This window comes from Asterias rubens, chromosome 20 (assembly GCF_902459465.1).
Source record: "Asterias rubens chromosome 20, eAstRub1.3, whole genome shotgun sequence".
Classification (NCBI taxonomy): domain Eukaryota; kingdom Metazoa; phylum Echinodermata; class Asteroidea; order Forcipulatida; family Asteriidae; genus Asterias; species Asterias rubens.
The window spans coordinates 12554376-12570783 of NC_047081.1; positions in this window are offsets into that span (position 1 = coordinate 12554376).

Here is a 16408-nt window from a genome sequence, read left to right on the forward strand (position 1 = left end):
TATCTCTTTGATAAGACGAGAGTTGACCTTTAGAAAATGGTTGAAAATAAGGAATCTGTCAAAGAAACTCTCGCACCTGTCTGGGATTTCGAATGGTCACATTATTGTGTATGTTTTTCCATCACAAAAAAAAACGCAAATTGCGAAACAAAATGTGAAGAATGCGGGGGCGTGGTTCTTGCTTTTTTCTTCGGGTTTTCTCCTTTTTTCATTCAAGAAAAGCCTTCAAGTCATGCTTGAAATGGGATGATCGTGTATGCATGGGTTGGGTGGGTATAGGGATCTAATGCGTGGGTGTAGAAGCTATGATTTGAGATAGCGTCTACAATTGTCTACCATATGGATTGTTAGTTGCCGTTAGTTTAGACATGTTTTGGGTGCAGGTGTGCGCTGCTTTCATAAGGGGTTGTGTAGGGTGTTAGTTTTAAACAGTTGCTTTGGGTTCAGCATACATTCAAAACTCTTAATGATATGTACTTTACTTATATTGTTTTTCTGTATAATTTAATACACTTTAGATTTGTTAAATTTCTATGTACTGTCTAATTCTCACAATTGTTTTTTTGTTCTCAACAAGAGTATGAAATAAACGTGTATTGAATAAACGTGTATTGAATTGAATATATAAATTATGACTTTCTACCCCAGCCGTTTCTCTGCTGCTCCATTGATTTCACACTCGTTTAATATTGGACATGTTTTATTATTTACCCAATCCCCTTCCTCATTATTTATTCAGAGGTTTTTATGTCTTGCTTAATTTGCAACTGCATCATTTTGTTAACACATTGACCCTGCGAATGGTGTACACCTCATTGGTTTCACTGATCATTATTAACATTATATAGAGAAGCAGGTGTTCCCATGCTCCAATTACTATCAAGATACATGTACTCTCAATGCTTTAAAAATGCTCCGTCTAATAGGTGAGCTAGAGTAGTATACAGTAAACAGACAAGACTCGGAGTCATATAAAAGGCCAACACATAGAGTGAACTAGTGTTCGACTTGCTGGTTAAAACTGGTTTTAAATAATGACTTCCAAACGAGACACTTCATTGCTCACGTACTTAATAATGAATATGTATTAGATAAAACAGGTCAATTAATCAGTAATTACTTTTACTTGTTTCAAGTACAACAAACGGAGTCGTGTAACAGAAAATAGGCTTCATTTAGCAAAATACATATGCAATTCCATGTGAATTTAAAATCACTGTATTCAGTCTACATCAGTAGTAGACTTCTAAAATTTAAAGACAAGGTAAACTGTTGGTATTATTGTCAAATACTAGTAATTGGTGTACCTCAATAGATGCATAAACTAACAAATACTGGTAATTGGTGTACCTCAATAGATGCATAAACTAACAAATACTAGTAATTGGTGTACCTCAATAGATGCATAAACTAACAAATACTAGTAATTGGTGTACCTCAATAGATGCATAAACTAACAAATACTAGTAATTGGTGTACCTCAATAGATGCATAAACTAACAAATACTAGTAATTGGTGTACCTCAATAGATGCATAAACTAACAAATACTAGTAATTGGTGTACCTCAATAGATGCATAAACTAACAAATACTAGTAATTGGTGTACCTCAATAGATGCATAAACTAACAATACTAGTAATTGGTGTACCTCAATAGATGCATAAACTAACAAATACTAGTAATTGGTGTACCTCAATAGATGCATAAACTAACAAATACTAGTAATTGGTGTACCTCAATAGATGCATAAACTAACAAATACTAGTAATTGGTGTACCTCAATAGATGCATAATCTAACAAATACTAGTAATTGGTGTACCTCAATAGATGCATAAACTAACAAATACTAGTAATTGGTGTACCTCAATAGATGCATAAACTAACAAATACTAGTAATTGGTGTACCTCAATAGATGCATAAACTAACAAATACTAGTAATTGGTGTACCTCAATAGATGCATAAACTAACAAATACTAGTAATTGGTGTACCTCAATAGATGCATAAACTAACAAATACTAGTAATTGGTGTACCTCAATAGATGCATAAACTAACAAACCTGTGAAATACTGGTAATTGGTGTACCTCAATAGATGCATAAACTAACAAACCTGTGAAATACTAGTAATTGGTGTACCTCAATAGATGCATAAACTAACAAACCTGTGAAAATGTGGACTCAATTGCTCAACAAGCTGGCATAACACGAGAAGCCTGAGCCATTTTAGGATTCAAGATTTGGGGTTCAAAGTAACATATTTCTCTTAAACTACACTACTTCAAAGGGATCGTATCTAACAATCTCTTTAGATCTTTCAAGAAAATGTGGGTATAGTCATTTAAACGTGGAATTATGAAAAAGGGTACTGATTGTCTTTAATCATGGCTTTTGTAATTTGAGTTTTTTCGTCATGCTCTGTTTACAACCTACATTACCAATTGCTGTTGCATTAAGAGCAAACCAATAATTATAGTATGGGCAGAACAAGCTAAGTTAAATTAAGACTAGTAAGCAGAATACAACAAATAGTGTTTTACCTCATCGATAAAGCATTATATACGATGACACTCATTTCCATTGCAAGATACGTCGAGCAGAAACGAAGGTCAGACGTATTGAACAATCAACTAATTACCCAACTTATATCAACTTTGACTTTACCTCAGGTGAATTTCCTGTGGAAGAGTACTGGTAAAAATGCGTAAAATAAAAACAAAGACAATAAATTACAAGCTACCCGATTTATTTGGGAAGACTACGGATCGAAATAGAAGAGCTATAAACACCTTGAGGCTGTCACTTTGTAAATTTACATTGCATCCGGGTCAAGTTCTGTCAGTTTCAAGCCCAGGTCCCGACGTTGTGTTTACTGGACAGGTTTAATCCCTCAAGCAATGACAATGTCATCATGGTTCCAGTCTTAAATTATTCATCTGAAACAATGCTATCCTTATTCGCATTCTCAGTATGACATTTTGACTTAAGATGAGTGTTTGATACCGCAAAACTCAGGAGCAATGATTACTTATTGACACATTTAGGACTGGAAATCATATTCTCATACAATTATTTGCATTTGGAGATAATCTCATCAACGGTTAAAGACAATTTGCTGAAAGTATTTATTAAATTTGCATGAGTGGTTATTTTAATTCTCCCATGAGGCGTTAACACTCCTGTCATAACTGTTATAATTAATTGACTATAGTGTCATCAAGAAGATATCCATTTTATGACCCGATCATCAGAGCGGGATTCCACAGAGCTTACAAGAAAAAAGGTAGTTTTTGCCTTGATTAAAAAGTTAATAATTGTAGCTAATAACAACATTAACCTGTTTGGCTTTAATTTATTTCTTATTTGAATCTATACGAAAGGCTCCACGTGCAAATCACAATTCACTCCCATTTGAATACCGCATCAGAAGCATTACGTGATTGAGCTGCATTAAGGTTGGAAAAGTGCGCCCTCTAGACAATATCAAGAGATAAGTACAACACGCCCAGAGAGGCAAAGCGGCGCAACGTTACAATATCAAATGTTACATAAATCTAGAGAAAAGTCTCAGGAGTTAACACAATATTGGAGTTCATGAAGGTGTATGTTATGATCGGGTTATGCATAATAAAACACATGACCTCTTGTGTATCAGTCAAATGAATTGGTTCGTTACACCATAGTTGTGATCATTTCGTCTGCTGGAACCACTTGGAATCTCCAAGACGCTTCTGGGTTAAAAAATCAGCTGAAACACTTGAATTCAGCTGAACATAGAAATGATAATGAAATGACAAAACAAGACAATAATTATAATATCAAGTTGACTTCATAAGACAATGGTTAAAAAGTATTATAAGGCTGGTTGTGGTCAATCAACACCTTAATGTTATACGTGTTGGTTTACGCCCCTTACTATGTTAACAAAACGACCTCGTCCTCAATTTTGTTCCGTTATCGAGGCCTGGTTCGAGTGACAAGAGAAATACGAAAGGTAGACTTGCTGTTGATTCACAGGTCCTTTCGGATGAGGATTTGGCTTTGATGTTCACCATTTTGAAAGGGTGCACGTGACATTTGGATTCGAAATGCGCGACACGAAGTAAATTCGAACCTGTTCCTAAATCTTGATTCGGTTTGAAAGGTCACGTACCACAGCAATCAAATGCGAATTAAGGAACCAGACGAATATTGGATATTTATAGATGAGCAATCAAGTTGAATGTCTAGCTAGATAGATCACAATCAACCCAATTCGGGTTTTACATCCATCAAAAGTTGTTAAGGCTGAGTTGGGTGGTTAATGTAGTCTTAATGTGAATTGAACTGTCAGATGACAAAAGGACAAACTTAGAGACATGTAGTAAACTTAATAATAATGGGGAAACGAAATGAAGAACCGGTCAGGGTGGTAAAAGTTCGACTGACATCTGAATGAGAGTGCGTAGATTCCTCTTTTTGTTGTCGATAAAAATAATCTAATATTTGATACTGTGTCAACTGTCTGTTATCACAACATGTTGGCATTTTGAAAATAGAGTGAGTTTATTTGTTGTTTTTAATTTAGAATGGGATGATTAAATAAAGCCAACTTCCTTCCTGAGGAAGAGGTGAGTATGTTAATGGCTCAACATTGGTTGTTTCGTTCCGTATCCCTTGATAAAAGATAATTCATTTCAGATCGACTCAAGAGAAACACGATTCCATACCTACGTCACGTTTTCATATCTTACCAAAAAAGCGTTTTCAGCTGTCAAAACAGATGAAGACGACTAAAAACAACAAAGAGACGCATTGTGATCATGTATAGATTTAATCCAAATGTGAGTTGGCTTTAAGTGGTTTTTTTTTTCGTTGAACATTTTTTTGAAGACTCACCCCAAGGGTTTAAACAAACCTGATCAAAAACAACAATCGATCTCACAGATAGAACACCGGTTTGGATTTGAAGGGAATGGGAAAAATATACTTCTGTTCCCTAATAATAGATATTTACAACTTATTCCCAAAGTAAACCATGTATACCGAAATGAGAAAAACAACTTGAGCATTAAAACGCTAATTGTCTGTTAATTTCCCCGACCTTGAATGACGTAATCGACAGATCAAGGGAACCCTTCTGGAATCTGCAAAAACGCCATTCCAAACCATCATGAGTTTCCACGTTTTTACAGGGTAACATTTTTACGTGTTTTTTTTTATAGGGCATAATATTTTAATATTATATGAATATTGTTATATCTAATACCAAGCACACACAGTTTAGTTACCTGTTCTACTTCAACCTTTGTACAAAGACGGACTCATCCAAACTCCACTTTGTCTAAGACGAATCTACAGATGCGTCACACTTCTCAATACCAGGTGGATGTAATGACAAATCGATTCCCCATCCAATCTACAATATAAGTATTAATTTGCAACAATGCTATACGATGATATTGAGGCTACTCATTAGACCCCCCCCCCTTCCGTATCGATAACTGGACATGAAGACGAAACATTGCTTGCTATGACAACCTATTCTTACATCCGTAAAAAAATGCATTACAGCATTTAACATGCCTGAAGGAATATGATAATCCTGATAAAAGAGCAGACGACTGAAGTATACATCACTCAGCAGAAAGATGTACTGATTGTACTGATGTGTGAAGACTGTCCGATGTATCAATAAAAATATCAATATTGGAAAACAATCCACTCTCGTATCATGACGAAAAAAGAACAAGCCCCGAGTCCATGGCTATGGGTAAACTATTAGCACCAAGAGCAGCTGTCCAATGATCTGCCTCATTTTGCCTCAACGGTGAGGCCCATGTTTAAAAGCGTGACGTCATGTGCAATCTTGGGTCAATGACAGTCTTCAATAAGCATAGTAAACAGTAGACAATAGAGACAACGAATAAACCGAAAAATCTTGTAATTCAAATTTGATAATTTAATATCAAAACTTTAAAATAACTCACAAAGTAAGCAGGTTGTACATAATTGTGTCAAAGATATTCATACATAGGAACGTAGAATCGAGGCAATCCACAATGTAAAAACACTAGAGAGACACGGATTAACTCTTTAGTGTAGACCTACAACTCAGATAGTAGGTATCAGAAGGCTGCATATTATCGATAAGTCATCAAAACATCGAATAATTGTTAGTAATTAATGAAGAATATATCGCCCAGCACAAAGCTTCTTAGATATCTACAAGTACTGCTAATAATAATGGCGTACATTCTTAATGCGCCATGACTGTCGTAAAGTTATCAAATCAGGCTGTGCTCTTTAGAATGTTTTAATGAGGCTAAGAGACCAAAATATAACACCTTGGCAGGAGAAGTACACCTCGGTTAATGTGTACATCGCTGCATGCCTGACCAGACCAGCAATAATTATGGGACAACCCCCTTCTCTTTACGATACAAGTGTACTAGCTTCCTATACATTCATTACGTAGCACCTTCGGCTTTATGACACATCCGAAGGACATATCTATAACGGGGTGAAGTGTCAATGACACAAGTGTCGCTAACGGGACTCGAACCCACACCAGAACGTGAATATGTATCACACACAGCTCTGTCGACACTCGACATTACAAACCAGGCTGACCTGTGATGATGGGCTGAACAGTTCGGTGGATTTTTCTAAACCTCTCTTTCCCTTTAAGAGAGAGCAGAAAGAATGTTTGTATCTTGGGGAAATAATCGAGTGTGGATGAATAATGAGGAACAGACAAGTTGTGACATCCTCTCAATCAGACCCAGTCTACCCACGCGATGCAAGACATCTGGAATGGTAAATCTCATCATCACGTGATAAGACATCCCCACCCCTCGGGGTTCAGTGTATCGATCACTTAAGGCTCCAAGCTCAAAAATGCCCCAGGAAAACATGACCAACAGACGCAACATTAAAGTAATACGGATCATTTATAAATGTTCCCCTTATGTTATTAGTTATTTCAATCCAATAATAAAACTGTGACGACGCAGGTTTATTAAAAAGTAATCATCTTTTTTTGCACAACTGGGCGTGGCCGTTGCAGACAGCACAAGGAAGTAAATGAGTGAGTTCAACTAGAATACAGGGCTGTATTGACAGTATTAGACAGAGTTTTGCTTACGCGAGAACAACTCAAACTTCGCAAATCATGTTTTGATTAAACCTGCGTTCTTTGAATTATGTACATCTGTGTGTACACCTGGTATGATAATATTGTCAACAGATGCACTTAAAGGGTTTGTATACGTTTGGTAATCACCCAAAGTTTGAAAATGAAACCACTTTATGTTTGCGACATCTTCTCCAAAATGGTACCACCTAATAACAAGGTATAAAATCAACATTTGCTTTTTTTCACTAAACCGGTTCAGAGAATTTATAATTTCCTTGTATGCCTGCCAATGAAGAATTACAAATCTTTGAAGTCAACTTGTTGTTAATACAAATGATGTTTTCCTCATGAAGCCCCATCCTGAGCTTAAGTCTTCTTAGCACTGACCTGCCGCCCTTCTAGACGACAGGTGATGATGTTATCATCAATAGAAAAGACTTGAGGTGACAGCCTCTACTTCTCGGGACCTTTATATGCCAAGGTTATCCCACTGCACCGTGTCTTACGTAAAGCTGTTCTTAACGCCACAATCTAGTGATACTTCAGCAACAAACAATCCACTGCATCCATGCTTTTCGGCCCATTTATACTGATCCAGAAAGGCAAGTAAATATATGTAAGTCAGGATCCGATTGTACACCATATGGGGACTATTTATATGGTAAAGTTCATAAACAGCATTATTGTTTGTCTGTAAATTTATTTATTTGTTGATTTATTAATTTAATTATTTAATTGTGATTTATTTACGTCTTTGTTATGTATTTAATTTGTGTTTTTGTATTCGTTATTTCTTGTTGTGTATTCATTGTTTATGTTTTTTATGTATTTATTTATTTATTTATAATGCGTGTTCGGTTATTTATTCATTTACTTCGAGTGCAGCAACTTGGTTACTGCAGTTCAACATGTACCTACTGCTACGATCATGACGTCATCCGCCGATAGTAACTGTACTAAGCAGTACATTCTAACATAAACATTATCAATTACTGTGTACATATTGCTATCAAGTGTATACAGATTAAGCTTCTATACGACATGTTCTAACATTACAAAGAATGCAAGGTAGGACTGTGATTTGATTGGGAATTTTCATGACTAAAAAATAAGGAACTATACTTGTGAAATCGTTAACCCTCCTACTGCCTGACTATTCACAGAGTTTGAAGGATTGATGTGCTATGTAAGCCTACTGTCCCGCATCTTAACTTCGTATAGACCAAACATCGTACACGGAGTTATTATGAACAGTCGTTATACCATTACTTATAAATGGTTGGATTGCAGAAGGACATACACGTACATATTTAGCGTTATTAGTCCCAATTATTTTAACATATTCACCATACTGATATAACAATAGTCACTATAAAGACACATGACACCCATAACATATACATGCATAAAAGCGATATCAAACCTGACAAACTTTCGGAACCTCAGTGCGAACTCTACGATTATGTTATTTATTATTCAACCAATGACAATGACTCGAGGCACGATCCAAACAAGCCCCCTCCCCCCTTCTAGGGTTTCAAGAGAGAAACATTCCCCATTAAAACAAGATCCAGAAAGGTAGATCAGATCCGGATCTGATCCTGCATTGTGGATTAACGGTTGGTGTAAACAGGATCAGAGTCTGACCGGTTCAAGATCATGCAATGTGGTTTAACAACGGTTAAACAGGATCAGAGTCTGACCCGGTTCAAGATCCTGCAATGTGGTTTAACAACGGTTCAACAGGATCAGAGTCTGACCCGGTTCATGATCATGCAATGTGGTTTAAAAACGGTTAAACAGGATCAGAGTCTGACCCGGTTCAAGATCCTGCAATTCAAATCCACTTTCTGAAGACGGTTGAACCCTGCAATTATATCAACGTGGGATGGGAGATTTACTTGCAAAGTATAAAGCAATATGTAAACAAGTTTACAGTGAACATCAGTTTTAGTGTATATAAGTTGGTTTGTGCTTACCTTGTTAACTGCTTGAATCGCAAACAAGTGGCACATTCACTTTGTAATCATCACATCAATCCACTTCGAATCAGAACCTGCCAATTAAAAATACATCAGTCAGTCCATGGCAATCAACTATTCCAACAACAACTTTCTGAATAATAGGCCAATTGCAATATCCCAACGATGGAATTCCTGAAAAGAGTTCCGAACAATTAATACACACCGATATAAATGAGGTTGGAATGTGAACCAATGTCTTGACATTGTGTAATCGTATCGTTCCGGTGGCAATTCACTCCAACCATGGAGGAATAAATTAGATCTAATTTATTCCTCCATGCTCCAACCAAGTCAACTTTACTAATGTCATTTTCTACGTGCAAATTAAACTGCAATATGGTACTTACGTTGGTGTTACATTAAAGTGCATGTGTCATGAGTACGCACTATGCCATGGTAGGGTTGTGTCCATATCCAACGTGCACCACTGGTCTCAAATCTGGCATGCAAAACTTACTCTATCCAAATAACGCTCATCCAATTGTCAATAAAGCCTGTCCACTTTGCACACAGTACTGGTAAATACTCCTACATTACAAGAGAATTATAATCTACGTGTTGGCAACAGAGGAAACAGTCTTGGAATGACACTCTGGCTCTGTGCGTTTGGTGAGTGCTTATAGCGCCCGCAAAATCAACACGCATGATCAATGGCTCGCTATAACAGTGTGTAACACTGGTTTGCGTTTCATACCTAGCAACGGATTAGGTAGGAGCTTAACTGTCGATGGAGCACAACGTACATGAACTTTGAAGTAAACTAGATCAGTTGTATTGTTTCAAAGTGGTGTTATCTGTTCTACTTTATCTGGGGATCAACTGATTGTTTTTGTTATTAGTTATTTTGGTGTTTGTCTCCTCATAGAGTATAAAGGGTCTCCTCATTATAGCGAAATGCACCGTTTGTTGCTTGCCGTTCCGAAAGCGTGCTCCACCCCTCATCAGAACCATTGCCTCTGCCTCCCGAAATGAGACCCGAAGCTGCCCAGATGAACAGTTCGATGTGAATAGCCACACCCCCTTATATCTCTTGACCCCCCCCCCCGTTCCTCTACAAATCAGTGTATGGCTAAGCCAATGAATGTCCAGAGGAATGGTGAAAGCACGTTTCATAACATGCGTTTCGAAAAGTTTAATGAGACATAATGGGGAACTGTACAATAGGTTGTGTATTATGAATTAATTAGTATTTTTACAATGATGAAGACCACATAAACACATTATCTGGGGCTAAATGTCATTAACGTTTAGTCCTTAAAGCCATTGGACACTTTCGGTACAGAAAACAAAATTAAAGTTCATAGATTTACAAATAATTTAAAGGGTTTACAGAGGGTAATGATGAAAGACTTATCTTGAAATATTGTTACATGATATGCTTTACTTTTTGAGAAAACATTAAAACAATATCTATTCCCGATAGCGAGAATTACGAATTTATTTTAAACACATGTCATGACACGGCGAAACGTGCGGAAACCAAGGGTGGGTTTTCCCGTTATTTTCTCCCGACTCCGATGACCGATTTAGCCTAAATTTTCACAGGTTTGTTATTTTATATTATAAGTTGTGATACACGAAGTATGGGACTTGGACAATACTGTTTACCGAAAGTGTCCAATGGCTTTAAACTGTATACAAGGTAACCATGTTCTCAACGATACAGTTATACTTTGAGATTCCTTTTTAATAGATTTGAAATCTAAAACTCGAGCAAATTATCGCATGGCCTGAACATCTGACGTCACTCTCCGAGGCTCGAATAAAGGAGACCAGCCAAGTTACTTACACGTTGGTGGCGGTATTCTAGATCAACCTGTATCCAATTGATTTGAATCCCTGTCAGCCACCTGATGGAAGAGACATCCTTACGCTTTGCTTGACAGAAAGAACACATTTCCAGTGACATTTATTTGCAAACAAGACGTTGCGTCTATTAATGGTGCGAATCTATAAGGAAGCTGTTTGACAGATACGACGACAGGTTGTGTCTATTAGTAGACTACACAGTGTGGCACAGTAATGAGGTTGTGTAAAGATACTACGGTTTCACCCAGTCAACATGCCCCCCCCCCCCCAACCCTTTGTAATGTCCAAATCTGCTTTTACAGGTTATAAACCTGTCTTAATTTGATTCTATAGGATGATAAAATAAGCCCGGTTTAAACATCAATAAGTTGTCAGAAAACGTTTTTTTCAAAGGGCACTTTGGCGAATTCTGTGTCTGATTGGCATGTTAGGTGTGGAGATAACGCAACATTCATAACGAAATGAATTTGTGGTGGAGTTTGTCTCAAAGGATGAACATTTCCCATTTGTTCCATTTTTTTTTATTATTATTATATATATTTTTTTTTTTTTGGGGGGTGGGTCAGGAGAACTTGAATAAAGATGTGTCTGTTCTTCTTCGGTTCGATTCTTAATCTGGTCAGTAGAAGCATGAAATATCTAAGTGTATGTATTGATTTATTTCAAAGCTTTACGTATCATATAGAGGGCGCTCCTCGCTGCTTTATACTCTCAAATACAAGGCAACATTTTTGAAAGTCCAAGCGTGTAACGCAATGTGTCAAACTGCTAACGGCCTGAACCAAGACTACACAAGAGATGTCGTCTTAGCCTGAATGATTTCAGATGATTGTTGTCAAAGGACCAAACGTAAACAATATTGTTCAAAATCCGCCAACATTTCATCGACAATCTCAAAAACTCCACTATTCATCATCTTGAAAATGTCAAGAGCCCAAGTATCTTCCGAAGACAAGTTTCCATATTCAGGATGACATCATCTCCAGATAAAATACTGGAAGACGTCATCATTCTGCATTAAGATCTCAGAACCTTAACAAGTTCGATGGCACTTCCAAAGTTCCGTAAAGATCTACTCTCTCTCTCTCACTCTTTCTTGAGTTTGCTCCATGCAAGAGGTTTTGAACAAATAATAACCTCGTGGGGCTTTCAGGCTATACATAACAATTACATGTACTTGTGCTCAATTAAATGTTGTAAATAAACATTCTGTTCCCACTTACAAAAATTATTAACGAAGAAAACGACAAGGCAAGTATAACATTAATTTTCTCTTTTGTTTTGTATCCTCGTTAAAAACATCCTCTGGTATGATCTAAGATGTCAAACTACACACATACAAGAATATTGTTGAATGCCGGGAGGCTGCACACATCCCTTAAGATGCAAGGTCGTCATAATTTGTGATTTGTGCCGGGTCAGTGAAGTGGAAATGAATTAAATTTTATGCCTGAAAGATTTCAGAACTCATAGCAATTATCTCAGAGTTTAAACCGGTCCCCGTGTTTCTCCTTCTCTTTTCGAGCGCCCTCTTAGGTAGCGCAGATGCCAACCCGTTCCTTTATTATGGTGACATTATTTTAAGTCAACACCTTGTAACCAGTAGTGCAAAAGATTTATTCTGGCAGTTTCGAAACCAATAGCTAAGGAGAGGTCCCGATTGAAAAGTCTGCCGTTTGAAGCCAATGACCAGCCGATGTATAGGTTAACTAATAAGAATAGATGCATAATATTGGCTAGAGGCAATATTATTTTTCAAATAATATCAATTTAATAGAGATAACTGTTTTTTTATTTCCATCCTGCTGGAGGTCTTGTTAGTATACCGCTCACTGTCACTCAATTTCTACAGCTAAATCACCCTCGGCATTTCCACAATCTATTCTTCATCGGTTAGCATAGTAACGCCTTGTCAATCCTCCATTCTCAAGGTTTCCATGATGTGGGGCTAGTGAGAGGTCGAGTACAGGCTAGCCTTCTCACGAGTCGTGAAATATTACCCTATAGGCGGTTTGGTAGATGCACGGAGGCAAATGTGGTGATTCTGTTTGGGTTAATGTACAAAGATCGAGTTGAGCGTTTTAAGCTTGTCTGCAAGGCTAAATAATTGGCTTATCGCTTACTTCTTACTCGTATTTGTATGTTTCGATGCTCGAAGATATTGTTGTTGCAATTTTGTGCGGGGGCCCCATCGTTGGTCATCACTCTCGTTACATTTTAACCATAGCTCCGCTCTATTAGTACAGTCCACCTGACGTCACCAGCCCCCCCCCCCCCCCACACCGCACCGCTAAAGATGGTTAGGTTTGGCACGTGACGTCACAATCCTAAGTCGGAGTCTGTGTCCACCATCTTAGTTCAAGTTAAAAAGAAATGCAACGCTTAACTATAAAAATTGTGTTGAGAAAAAACACTTGCTTCTTATCAGATCGGAAATTCGAAAATCTAAAATGTAGTCACATCGTCACAGCTCCCCCCCCCCCCCCCCACACCCACTTAAATAGAGAGAAAACAATACTTATTTACTTACTTACAATTAGCTACTTAGTTCAAGGTATCTCTTGGCCTTCTTGGATAACCGTCCCCACTCCAGTCTGTTTGTAGCTAATTACTCTGCATCACGAAGTGGAATTTGGACATCTTCTTTGACTTAATCCTCCCTTCCACTTCATTTCCATGAAGTATACGATGCACGCATACATGGGGTTTCTGTGTATCAATGAGGGAAACATTAGAAAACAACGTAATCAAGTATACAGTTCAATAACAAAAACTCGTTTTTAACTACTGGGGTGCAATTTGAACCCGTACTGGATTTGAACCGTGGGTTATACAGGTGAGAAAAATAGCACGTAGTTACTATTAGTGCCTGAGTCAACAAAGATTATTTGGCTCCGTGCTATGGACAAAGTTGTCATGATTAAAGAGAATGTGTCGTGCGTGATACCGATGCCAATAAAACTTGCATAATATACTTTGTGTATAGCTTTGTCTTTTACAAGAGTACACAACATAGCCGTTACGGTACTCATGTCAAATTTAAGAGTTCTCCGGATGTTTTCGTCTTCTCTCGAGTTAGGATAACTTGATACGCTTCCTACAGAAAAGATCTTAAATATTAAAGGATCAATCTTAAATTTTATAATTGATCCTAGTTAGGAAGAGTTTTTAAAATTAAGCCCCTATTCCAAGAGTTTTTAACTAGAAGTCGTACGTGAACAAAGCTTCTAAAAATAGGAGTATTCCTCTTTAAGACAATCATGGTTAGTAAGCCGTGACTGTTCTATGTTCGTACCTAATTCACACATTGTGTTCTGTCTTCATTCTCGATGGTGTGAAGAGAGAGTGTCGGCTGTCTAACGCCGTGTAAAACACAAAATTATCAAACCTTCTCATCATAGTTGTATCTGACTTCGTCTTCCTTTTTAGGTTTTTTTCTTTTGATCTAATTTTGTCTGACACAAAACTCATCATACATTTTGGTTAAAGCCAGAGTCTTATTTTGCAGAGCGTTATACTTTGCAGCGTTTTTAACCCTAACCTATTTTGTATTTGCTGCTTTATCGATTACCTATTCTGTGTTCGCTGCTAAATCGATTACCTCTTCTGTATTTGCTGCTATGTCGATTACATATTATTTTGTATTTGCTGCTATATCGATTACATAATTCTGTATTCGCGCGACAGGGACTCTTGTATGATGGGCTAACTTTTGTAAATTAATATTTAATCATTGGCTGATTGAGAAGCTTTGTCGAAATTTCAAGTCTTGTCATACTTTCAATTATAAATAGGCATAATTTTGATATGCAGCTAGCTGTCTTTTCATAGTTCATTCAAGTTTAATCTAGTCTTCAATAATTTAGTAGTTACTCTAACCCGTGAGCCTATAAGCCTATCCATCATTTGACAGCCCAGTGTGTATACAGGCAGACAGTTGTCAGCATTCACCATTTAGTTTGTGCGTGAAATGCAACCCTTTAAACTAAAGGTCTGTATATTGGACATAAATTCAGACGTGATGTACCAGCGACACGGTACATTACATGCATTATTATTGGCACAAGCGTCCTATAATTCTTCCCACAAGTAAAACTAGTTGACCAAAGCTGGAACCAATCCGCTCCTTTTAAGGCTGTGTGCTTGGAATCAGTATTTTGTTACAGAATCGATACCGCAGACGAGGAACTTGGCAAATATGATGAAAGACTAAAGGATAATTTAAGGAAGCGGTGAAGTCGCTCTCAATTCTCTTCTTAAAGCAACACTTTATCTGTAGCTATTTCACAAAATGTATGGCTTATTTTACCGACTCCTTTATTATGATTACGTTTAACAGAATAAGATGGCATACTTGCTAATGAAACACGAGACTCAATAATGTTGTTTTTGTACAGAATCGATTCCATTTTCACGTCTCAAGTTTAAATTGACCTGTCATTTCTAGTCATTGTTACACCTTTCCCCTCTCCCACAGAAAAATAACTGTTTCCATGGTGTTGAAATAAGAATTCGTTTGGGAGAGAATAGTTTGGCTTTAGGTACACTGGTTTCTTATCTTTATCCAGCACAACTCAAGTTTTCACAAAACAACTTAATTGACAACCGACGTTTAAACTTTGATTGTGTGTTCTGATTGTGTTGTTCTTTCTCCTCCAGTTATGAATCTGGCTTGTTGCGATTTGAGTCGTTTATGCTTAAACTTAACGTTGGGAGAGTTATTGAAAACACAACACCCCACCAGTACTAGCACACAACACCCCACCAGTACTATCAGACAAAGCTGTGTATGCCTATAATAGAAAACACATTAAAAGTTACAAAAGTTACAAGTTGTAATTGAGGTTTAAAAAAGTCAATGCTTGGAAAATTAATTAGTTACTAGCAGGCAGGTATCTGGCGATGTTCATCGTCTATAACTGAAAACGTCACAAGCAGATATCGACCAGTGGTCACAAGAGGGCGGTAGTAATATTTATTGGTTGCACTAAATATATGTGACAAGGTTGTTTGGGGGAAAGATGTGGGGCCTTCTGAAACAATACACAAAACGACTTGAAACACGACTGCATTTTGTATCACTACTCGCTCCATCTGATTGGTCCTTTTTTTCAAACTGGAAACGCAATTTGATTGTGGTTATTATATTATTATTCAATAGTCGTGATTTGAAATTTCCTTTATAAACAATCATAACTGGCAAGTAGAGCAGTACACTCCCCATTTGATTGACCAAACTTTCGACACAAATAAGGTTATACAAAAAAAATGACAGCAGTCCTAGCTTACCTCGCAATGCATCCCAATGACATAGCAGAGACCAACACCCGGCCCAGCGCCTATAATGCATGACTCTGCTATTTGGGTTCACATCCACTCTTTGTCTAAGACGATGCTAGAATAACCCTGGACCCATTGTGACACATCAGCTAGCATAGCCGTGCTCTCTGTCTGAC